The sequence below is a fragment of the Oryx dammah genome, unplaced genomic scaffold, assembly GCF_014754425.2.
Source record: "Oryx dammah isolate SB20612 unplaced genomic scaffold, SCBI_Odam_1.1 HiC_scaffold_23, whole genome shotgun sequence".
Classification (NCBI taxonomy): domain Eukaryota; kingdom Metazoa; phylum Chordata; class Mammalia; order Artiodactyla; family Bovidae; genus Oryx; species Oryx dammah.
In genome coordinates, this window is record NW_024070207.1 from 128,679,230 (window position 1) to 128,688,824 (window position 9,595).

Below are 9,595 nucleotides of genomic sequence, written 5' to 3' on the forward strand. Positions count from 1 at the left end.
TCTCCTAGAGAATCCCACGGACAGTGCAGCCTGGCGGGCTACAGTCCATGAGGTCGCAAAGAAGCAACTGAGTGAGCTCAGAAGAGAGAAGAATACATGGTGGAGAAGTCTCTTCAATAAGTAGTTTTCGATCACCTAGACAGCTTACATGTAAAAGAATGAAATTAGAACATGCTAATTTCACACACACACACACACACACAAATTCAAAATGAATTCAAGATCTAAATGTAACTTGATACTGTAAAACACTCAAGGAAAACATAGGCAGAACACCCCTTGATGTAAGTCACCGCAATATCTTTTCTGCTCCACCTCCTAGAGTAAAGAAGCTGAGAACAGAAGCAAACAAACGGGCCCTCATTAGACGTAAGAAAAGCTTTATCACAGCCAAGGGAACCATAAAGAAAACAAAAAGACGACGCACAGAAAGGGAGAAAATGATGGGGGATGGGGACTTCCCTTGGTGGTCCAGTGGTTTAGAATCTGCCTGCCAACTCAGGGTACGTGGGTTCGATCCCTGGTCCAGGCACTAGGATCCCACAGGCAGTGGGGACAACAAAGCCCGTGTGTCCCAGGAACTAGGGTCCCACAGGTGGTGGGGCAATGAAACCCGTGGTGTGTCACAACTAGAGAGAGTGGCTAGACTTTAATCACTGCTCGTGGAAACTGGAGAAAGCCCCATGCACCACAAGGAAGAGCCTCCATGTCGCAATGAAAAATTTAAAAAAAATTTTTAATGAAAAAATGTAAAAGGCCACCAAAAATTTAAAAAAAAATAGAATAAAAATTTTGAAACAGACTATGCAAATGAAAACCATAGTGAGGCAATCACCTCACACCTGTCAGAATGGCTGTCATCAAAGGGACAAATCAGAAGCCTTGTTCAGGATGCAGAGAAATGGGAATTCTTGGGTACTACTGGTGGTAGTGTAAACTGGTGCGGAGAATATGGCAAATAGGAGGAGGTTCCTCAGGAAATTTGCAAGAGAATTAACTTGCGATCAGCAATTGCACCTCTGGGTATTCATGCCGAGCAAATGAAAACACTAAGGTGGCCGAGGGCACCCACCCCCTGGCGTTCAGCGCAGCCTTGTTTGCAAGAGCTGAGATATGGAAACAACCTAAATTCATGTTCATCTGTGGATGAATGGATACAGACAATGTGGGGTGTGTGTGTGTGTGTGTGCGTGTGTGTGAAAATATTATGCCAGAACAGAGAATGAAGCCTTGCCATTTGTGATAACACTCATGGAAGAATTACGCTAAGTAAAATAAGTCAGAGAGAGACAGATACTATATGGTCTCAATATAAGGAATCAAACGAAACACACACACACACACAAAAAAAAAAAAACACAAAAAAACTTTTACCTACAGAGAAGAGGCAAAGACAAGCAGGTGGGGGCAAGGTGACATGGATGAAGGGAGTGGAAAGGTACAGTGTCTCTGTTACAAAATAAGGAATTCATGGGGATATAACGGGGGCTTCCCTGGTGGCTCAGGGGTAGAGAAACCGCCTGCCAATGCAGGAGACCCAGGTTCGATTCCGGGGTCGGGAAGATCTAGGGAAGGAAATGGCAGCCCACTCCAGTATTCTTGCCTGCAAAAATTCCATGGATAGAGGAGCCTGGTGGGCTACAATCCATGGGGTTGCAAACAGCCAGACATGACTTAGCATCTGAGCACACATTGGGGTCTAGTGTACAGCATGGTGATCAAGAAGTGCATATCTGGAAACCAATACAATATTGTAAAGCGAAAAAAAAAATACTACTAAGAAAGCAAGTTTTAGATTTCTTACAAGAAAACAATTTTCTGAAACTATGGATGTTGACAAATGTTAAACAGACTTCTTATAAATTTACAGTGTATTACAAATATCAAATTTTTACGCTACACAGCTGAACTAATACATCCATTCTGTCTCAACAGAACATGTGAAAAAAAGTGTACAATTAAGTTTCTCTCTCATTAGCCAAGTGTGATCATGAGTCTGTCAGACACATAGTGCATTTCTAAGTCACATTTGCTAAGAATGTTAGTTATCTCTACTGCCAGTGGTGTTTTTAGGTGGGTTTTCAGAGGTGGAAAGAAATGAAGTCAGAATGTGAGGATCCTAGTCTGATATGATCAAGGGATTCTCCAGGCAAGAGTACTGGAGTGGGTTGCCATGCCCTCCTCCAGGGGATGTTTCCGAACCAGGAATCAAACCCGGGGTCTCCCGCATTGCAGGCAGATTCTTGACCATCTGAGCCCCCAGGGAAGCCGTTATGCTCAAGGCAGCCCTGATCCAGTCAAGCTCTGTATAAGACAAATACTATCAATATATGATCTCGTTGCGTGGAATGGAAGCACACACACACACACACACAAAACCCCTGCAGTGTTACTGAATTCACTTATTAGTTCTACCAGTTTCTGTGTGTGTGTGTGTTACTGAATTCACTTATTAGTTCTACCAGTTTCTGTGTGTGTGTGTGTGGTTTGAGGGGGAAAACTAGAATCCAGGAATCCCACTGTTTATACTTAATCCAAGTTGTCCACAGTACCCGAGACCCAGTTGGCCCCTATTATAATCTTCCCAGAATGAATGTGACCGTCACTCCGTCACGTCTGATTCTTTGTGACCCCGTGGACTGTAGCCCACCAGGCTCCTCTGTCCATGGGATTCTCCAGGCAAGAAGACTGGAGTGGGTTGCTCTGCCCTCCCCACCCAGGGATCAAACCCAGGTTGCCTGTGTTGGCAGGCAGATTCTTTATCGTCTGAGCCGCCAGGGTAGCCCATCTTGCCTGTTAACAACACCTGGACTTGTGCAAGACGGATTAGCAACCCCGCTCTGGGTGAACTGAATGTGGTTAAGGCTTGGCCTCCATAATGAAGCTTGATATCATCTCTGGTCTTTATGGCTTGGGTTTCACATGGTTCTTTTGAAAAGTAATTTACAGTTCAGGCATTTCAAGTGTAATTTAAAAAAAAATGGAAATAGCAATATGAAGCATACCCACCTGCTATCTCACATAAAATACTCCAGTGTATTTTACCGAAAACTGGGACACTCTCCCAGGAAACTAGCACTTAAAACCCCCGAAAAGGAAATTGTATAGTTCCACCTTATAATCCTGTGTGTATCACAACAAACTGAAAAATTCTGAAACAGATGGGGATACAAGATCACCTTACCTGCCTACTGAGAAATCTGTATGCAGGTCAAGAAGCAACAGTCAGAACAGCTACCGGGGACCCCTAATCTACTAAGCCCTGATATAATTAAGTGAGCCCTCTATGTCAACATGAGAGAAAGAACACAAGTCTTAAAGACGAGATTTCCACGTCCTGACCCCCGTGGGCCCAGGGCAACGCCCTCCTGGGCTGACCTCCCACTCGGCACGTCTGGTTGTACCAGCACCTGAATGTCTGGATGTACTGAACTGGAAAGAAATGAACTCAGGACATGTACATCCTAGATTGCTTTCCCACTTTGCCCCTCACCAGTGATCTGATGCTCAATGAATTATTGACATGCCTGCTTAAATAATTGAAACGCCTATTTAAATATCCATTTGAAGTAATAAAACCTGTGTGGAAGCAGGTTGTAAATTGCCCTGGGTCTGAGACAGCCAGCGGACGTGAGCTTCGAGAGGACACATGGCTTTTCAGAGAATGTTATCACTCAGAGCAACTTGACCTCGTTGGGGGAGCTAGAATATTACATCCGGGACCATGATCTGGATACTCACTGGTCCAGGCGAGGACTAGGGTGAGGGGACAAGGAGTCTTATCTGGGGTAGAGAAGTTAAATGGTTCTGAAAATAAATTCAGGTGTCAGAATGATAACGTTTAAGGCCACGTTCGTGAAAAGCAAAATTAATGCCAAGAAATCTGTAGTGAACAAAATGTTGGAACTGTACACACGACGACAGGCTTTGAGCAGGCTGGGGTTGCGGTGAGGACCACAGGGACGGTCATCAGATGCAGGAACACCTGCCAGACCCCATCCTTTGGTACTACTCCTTGTGTGGGTGACGGTCTGAGTAATGGTGTGGTCATTCCCCCAGGGGTCAGCCAGGATTAAGGTCACACACACAGCCTCGTCCACTCACTGGCTCTAAGACCACGGGATCCTCAACGCTAATATTCATTGCCCTCCAAACTCACGTGGGTGGTGCGATGGGGGTGAATCGTGTCCTGCAAGAAGATATTTCCGAGTCCAAATCCTTGGCAGTAGTAACGTGAACTTTTCCTGGAAATAGGCTCTTTTTCAAACAGTTGTAATCATCACGGGGGCTTTTGTGCTTAGTCATTCAGTCATGTCTGACTCTGCAACCCCGTGGACTGCAGCCTGCCAGGCTCCTCTGTCCATGGGATTCTCCAGGCAAGAATGCTGGAGTGGGTTGCCATTTCCTCCTTCCAGGGGATCTTCCGCACCCAGGGATCAAACCTGTGTCTCCTGCAGTAAAGGATAATTTCTTACCGAACCATCTATGTATCTATCATCCATTCTGTCTCTCATCTTTCATCTATGTATCAAGCATTCCATCTTCTATCTGTATCTCCAAGTCTGTATCTATCATTTGTTGCCTATCGAATCACCTATCTATCCATTATCTATTTATCTACTATCTACCTATCATTTTTTTACCCATGATCTGTCTACCATCTGTGTCTGTCTCTCTGTTCACCTTTCAATGTATCTTTCTATCCATATCTATCTATTATCTTCAGTTCAGTTCAGTGACTCAGTCCTGTCCAACTCTTTGGAACCCCATGAACCGCAGCACGCCAGGCCTCCCTGTCCATCACCAGCTCCCGGCGTACATTCCAACTCATGTCCATCAAGTGGTGATACCATCCAATCATCTCATCCTCTGTCGTCCCCTTCTCCTCCTGCCTTCGATCTTTCCCAGCATCAGGGTCTTTTCCAGTGAGTCAGTTCTTCACATCAGGTGGCCAAAGTATTAGAGTTTCAGCTTCAGCAACACTCCTTCCAATGAATACTCAGGACTGACGTCATTTAGGATGGACTGGTTGGATCTCCTTGCAGTCCAAGAGACCCTCAAGAGTCTTCTCCAACACCAAGGTTCAAAAGCATACCTTCTTCGGTGCTCAGCTTTCTTTATAGTCCAACTCTCACATCCATACATGACTACTGGAAAAACCATAGCTTTGACCAGACAGACCTTTATTGGCTAAGCAATGTCTCTGCTTTTTCATATGCTATCTAAGTTGGTCACAGCTTTTCTCCCAAGGAGCAAGCATCTTTTAATTTCAAGGCTGCAGTCACCATCTGCAGTGATTTTGGAGCCCCCCAAATAAAGTCTCTTACCATTGTTTCCCTATCTATTTGCCGTGAAGTGATGGAATCAGATGCCATGATCTTAGTTTTCTGAATGTTGAGCTTTAAGCCAACTTTCTCACTCTCCTCTTTCACTTTCATCAAGAGGTTTTTTAGTTCCTCTTCACTTCTGCCATAAGGGTTGTGTCATCTGCGTATCTGAGATTATTGATATTTCTCCCGGCAATCTTGATTTCAGCTTGTGCTTCTTCCAGCCCAGCGTTTCTCACGATGTACTCTGCATATAAATTAAATAAGCAGGGTGAGAGTATACACAGCCCTGACGTACTCCTTTTCCTGTTTGGAACCAGTCTCTTGCTCCATGTCCAGTTCTAACTGTTGCTTCTTGACCTGCATACAGATTTCTCAAGAGGCAGGTCAGGTGGTGTCGTAATCTATTATCAATCATCTGTTTATTTATTATTTATCATGCTATGGAAAAATCCAAATGGATTTTCTGGCCCACCCAACACGTTCACGCCCAGGAAGACCAAGGAGCACCAACAATCACCTAATGCTCCAAGAGGCAAGCACACATTCTCCCTCTCAGATTTCCAAGGCAGGGTGGCCTGTCAGTACCTTGATTTTGGGCTCTTGGCCTCCAGTACTGGGAGATGATACATTTCTGGTTTTAATCCCCTCAACCGATGGTATTTGTGATAGTATTCCCAGGAAAACAAGTCCTAGGATGTAGCCTGCCTGTCTTTCACTACCCAAAGTTAACTTTCCTGAACTACGTGCTCCCCCTGGGACAGGGTTTTCTTGAAGCACAAGCTGGAATCAAGATTGCCGGGAGAACTATCAATCTCAGTTATGCAGGTGATACCACCCTCATGGCAGGCAGTGAAGAGGAACTAAAGAGCCTCTAGATGAAGTGGAAAGGAGAATGAAAAAGCTGGTTTTAAACTCAACATTCAAAAACCTAAGATCATGGCATCTAGCCCCATCACTTTATGGCAAACAGATGGAGAAAATGGAAACAGTGACAGACTTTATTTTTTTGGGTGCCAAAATCGCTGTGGATGGTGACTACAGCCATGAAATTAAAAGACGCTTGCTCCTTGGAAGAAAAGCTATGAGCAATCTAGACAGCATATTAAAAAGCAGAGACATCACTTTACTGATAAAGGTCCATTTAGTCAAAGCTATGGTTTTTCCAGGAGTCATGTATGGATGTGAGAGTTGGACCATAAAGAGGGCTGAGCGGCAAAGAATTGATGCTTTGAAACTGTGGTGCTGGAGAAGACTCTTGAGAGTCCTTGGACTGCAAGGAGATCAAACCAGTCAATCCTAAAGGAAATAGACCCTGAATATTCATTGGAAGGACTGATGCTGAAGCTCCAATACTTTGGCCACCTGATGCAAAGAGCCCATTCTTTGGAAAAGACCCTGATGCTGGGAAAGATTGAGGGCAGAAGGAGAAGGGAATGACAGAGAATGAGATGGTTGGATGGCATCACTGACTTGCTGGATATGACTTTCAGCAATCTCTGGGAGATAGTGGAGGACAGAGGAGCCTGGTGTGTTGCAGTCCATGGGGTGACAGAGAATCAGACATGACTGAGTGACTGAGTAACATCTGCTCCACCTGGGGCAGGATGTCAGGGAGACACATGTGTTAGTCTTTCCTTTGTGTGGATCTAAAGGGCTTGATTCATAAGGAAGCCTCCTTTTGGGAGAGATGGTCGAGAGACCCTACTGTTGCTCAAAGGGAGGAACTCACCTTGGCTTTTCCTTTTAGAATTATTCTTTAATTGCAAGATAATTGCTTTACAATGCTGTGTAGGTTTCTGCTGTATAAGTCAGCCATATGTATACCTATATCCCCTTCTTCTTAAGCCTCCCTCCTCCCCCCACGCCACCCCACTCCTCTAGGTTCATCACAGAGCTCAGCTCCCTGTTATACAGCAGCTTCCCACTAACTATTTATTTTACACATGGTAGTGATTATAAAGAGGTATCCCCTCATACCGGTTAGAATGGCCATCACCAAAGATATCTACAAAGGGGGCTTCCCTGGTGGCTCACTGGTAAAGAATCCGCCTGCCAGTGCAGGAGACACGTGTTTGATCCCTGGTCCAGGTAGATCCCACATGCCATGGAGCAAACAACACCCGTGAACCACAACTACGCCAGAGTCCGGGGGCCGCAGCTCCCCAGCATGTGCCCTAGAGGGCATGCTCTGCAGCAAGAGAAGCCAGCTCAGCGAGACGCCCGCATACCACAGCTGGAGAGTAGCCTCCGCTCGCCACAACGAGAGAAAAGCTGGCACAGCAACAGAGACCCAGCACAGCCAAAAATAATAAAATTTAAAAAAATCTACAAACAATAAATCCTGGAGAGGCTGTGGCAAAAAGGGAACCCTTCTCGCACTGCTGATGAGAAAGTAAAGTGATACACCCACTATGGAGAACAGTAAGGGGACTCTTTAAAAAGTTAAGAGTAAGGCTACCATATGACCCAGCAATCCCACTACTGGGCACATACCCCTGAGAAAAACCATAATTCAAAAAGACTTACGTACCCCAGTATTCACAGCAGTAATGTTTGCAGCTGGCAAGATGAGGAAGCAACCTAGACGTCCATTGACAGATGAACAGGTAAAGATTTGGTACACACGTACAGTGGAATATTACTCAGCCATTAAAAGGAATGAATGTGAATCAGTAGTCGACAGGTGGATGGACCTAGAGTCTGTCATACAGAATAAAGTAACTTAGAAACAGAAAAACAAATATCGTATATTAACACTGGCTTTTCAAGAGGCTTTGTCCGCTCCCTCTCCCACTAGTAATATCTCCCAATGAAGAAACAGGCAAGCCATAAAATTATGCATTTGCACAAACACCAAAGGTTACACATTGCACTTGGCTAACAGGCTTTCTTTTCCTATCGTAATACAAAAAGAAATGTTTTTTTTTTTTTTTAATGTTCTTCCTGCAGAATTTCCTTAACATTTGTTTTAGGTTAACTTCCTAATTAAGCCATTTTTATTTTAGGCCAGTGGCCACAGGTTTGGTGAAACTTCAGCCAAGTGATAGTCTTAAACCACACAGACTGTTCAGACGCAGTGGTGCAGTGGCAAGTATAATCAGAGTACTAGGAATAAAATGCTAATGAGCCATTTTCCTTTTAAAAGCGTGACCTTTTGAGCACCTAATGGAGAGCAGAGCCATGAAGTTCTCTTTATAGAAATTCTTTTTTTAGATAACCTTCACTGTGACAATATCCTTTTCTTTCCAGGGTACCTATGTTTGAAAGCAAAAGCAGAAGCCATTCAGTCATGTCCGACTCTGAGACCCCATGGACCATAGAGTGCGTGGAATTCTCCAGGCCAGAATACTGAAGTGGGTGGCCTTTCCCTCCTCCAGGGGATCTTCCTGACCCAGGGATTGAACCCAGGTCTCCTGCATAGCAGGCAGATTCTCTACCAGCTGAGCCACAACGAAGTCCAAGAATACTGGAGTGGGTAGCCTCTCTCTTCTCCAGGGGATCTTCCCAACCCAGGAATCTAACTGGAGTCTCCTGCATTGAAGGTGGATTCTTTATCAACTGAGCTCTCAGGGAAGCCAACCCATGTTTAAGTCTCCTTACGTCTCCAACACTTTCTGGAGGTGTTTCATTTGAAGCCTAGTTATGTCTAGGCTTCAAATATATATACAGCCCCCAACTGGGTGGCACTGGTGGTAAAGAATCCACTTGCAATGCAAGAGACACAGGAGGTGCAGGTTCAATCCCTGGGTCGACAAGATCTTCTGGAGAAGGAAATGACAGCCCACTCCAGGATACTTGCCTGGAGAATCCCATGGACAGAGGAGCCTGGTGGGCTACAGTCCACAGGGTTACAAAGAGTCAGACACGACTGAAGCGACTTACTACGCACACAGGGATTGATGACTTCATGTGGCTTTCAACCTCACGCTTCTGTATCCCCAGGGCCAGCTGACTATTATTATTATTATTTTAAACTGTGGTTAAACACACACACACACACACACACACACACACATAAATTTTATCCCTTTAAACTGAAGAGTAGAGGACTTCCCTGCAATTCTGGTGGTTGAGACTTTACCTTGCAACACAGGGAGTGTGGGTTCAATCCCTGGTTTCGAAGCTAAGATCCCACAGGACTCATGGCCACAAAACCAGAACATAAAGCTTAAGCAGTATTTTAAAAAGTTTAATAAAGTCTTTAAACAAAACAAACCCTAAAGAGTAGTTCAGTCGCGTTAAGTACTTTCACACTGTTAAGCAAC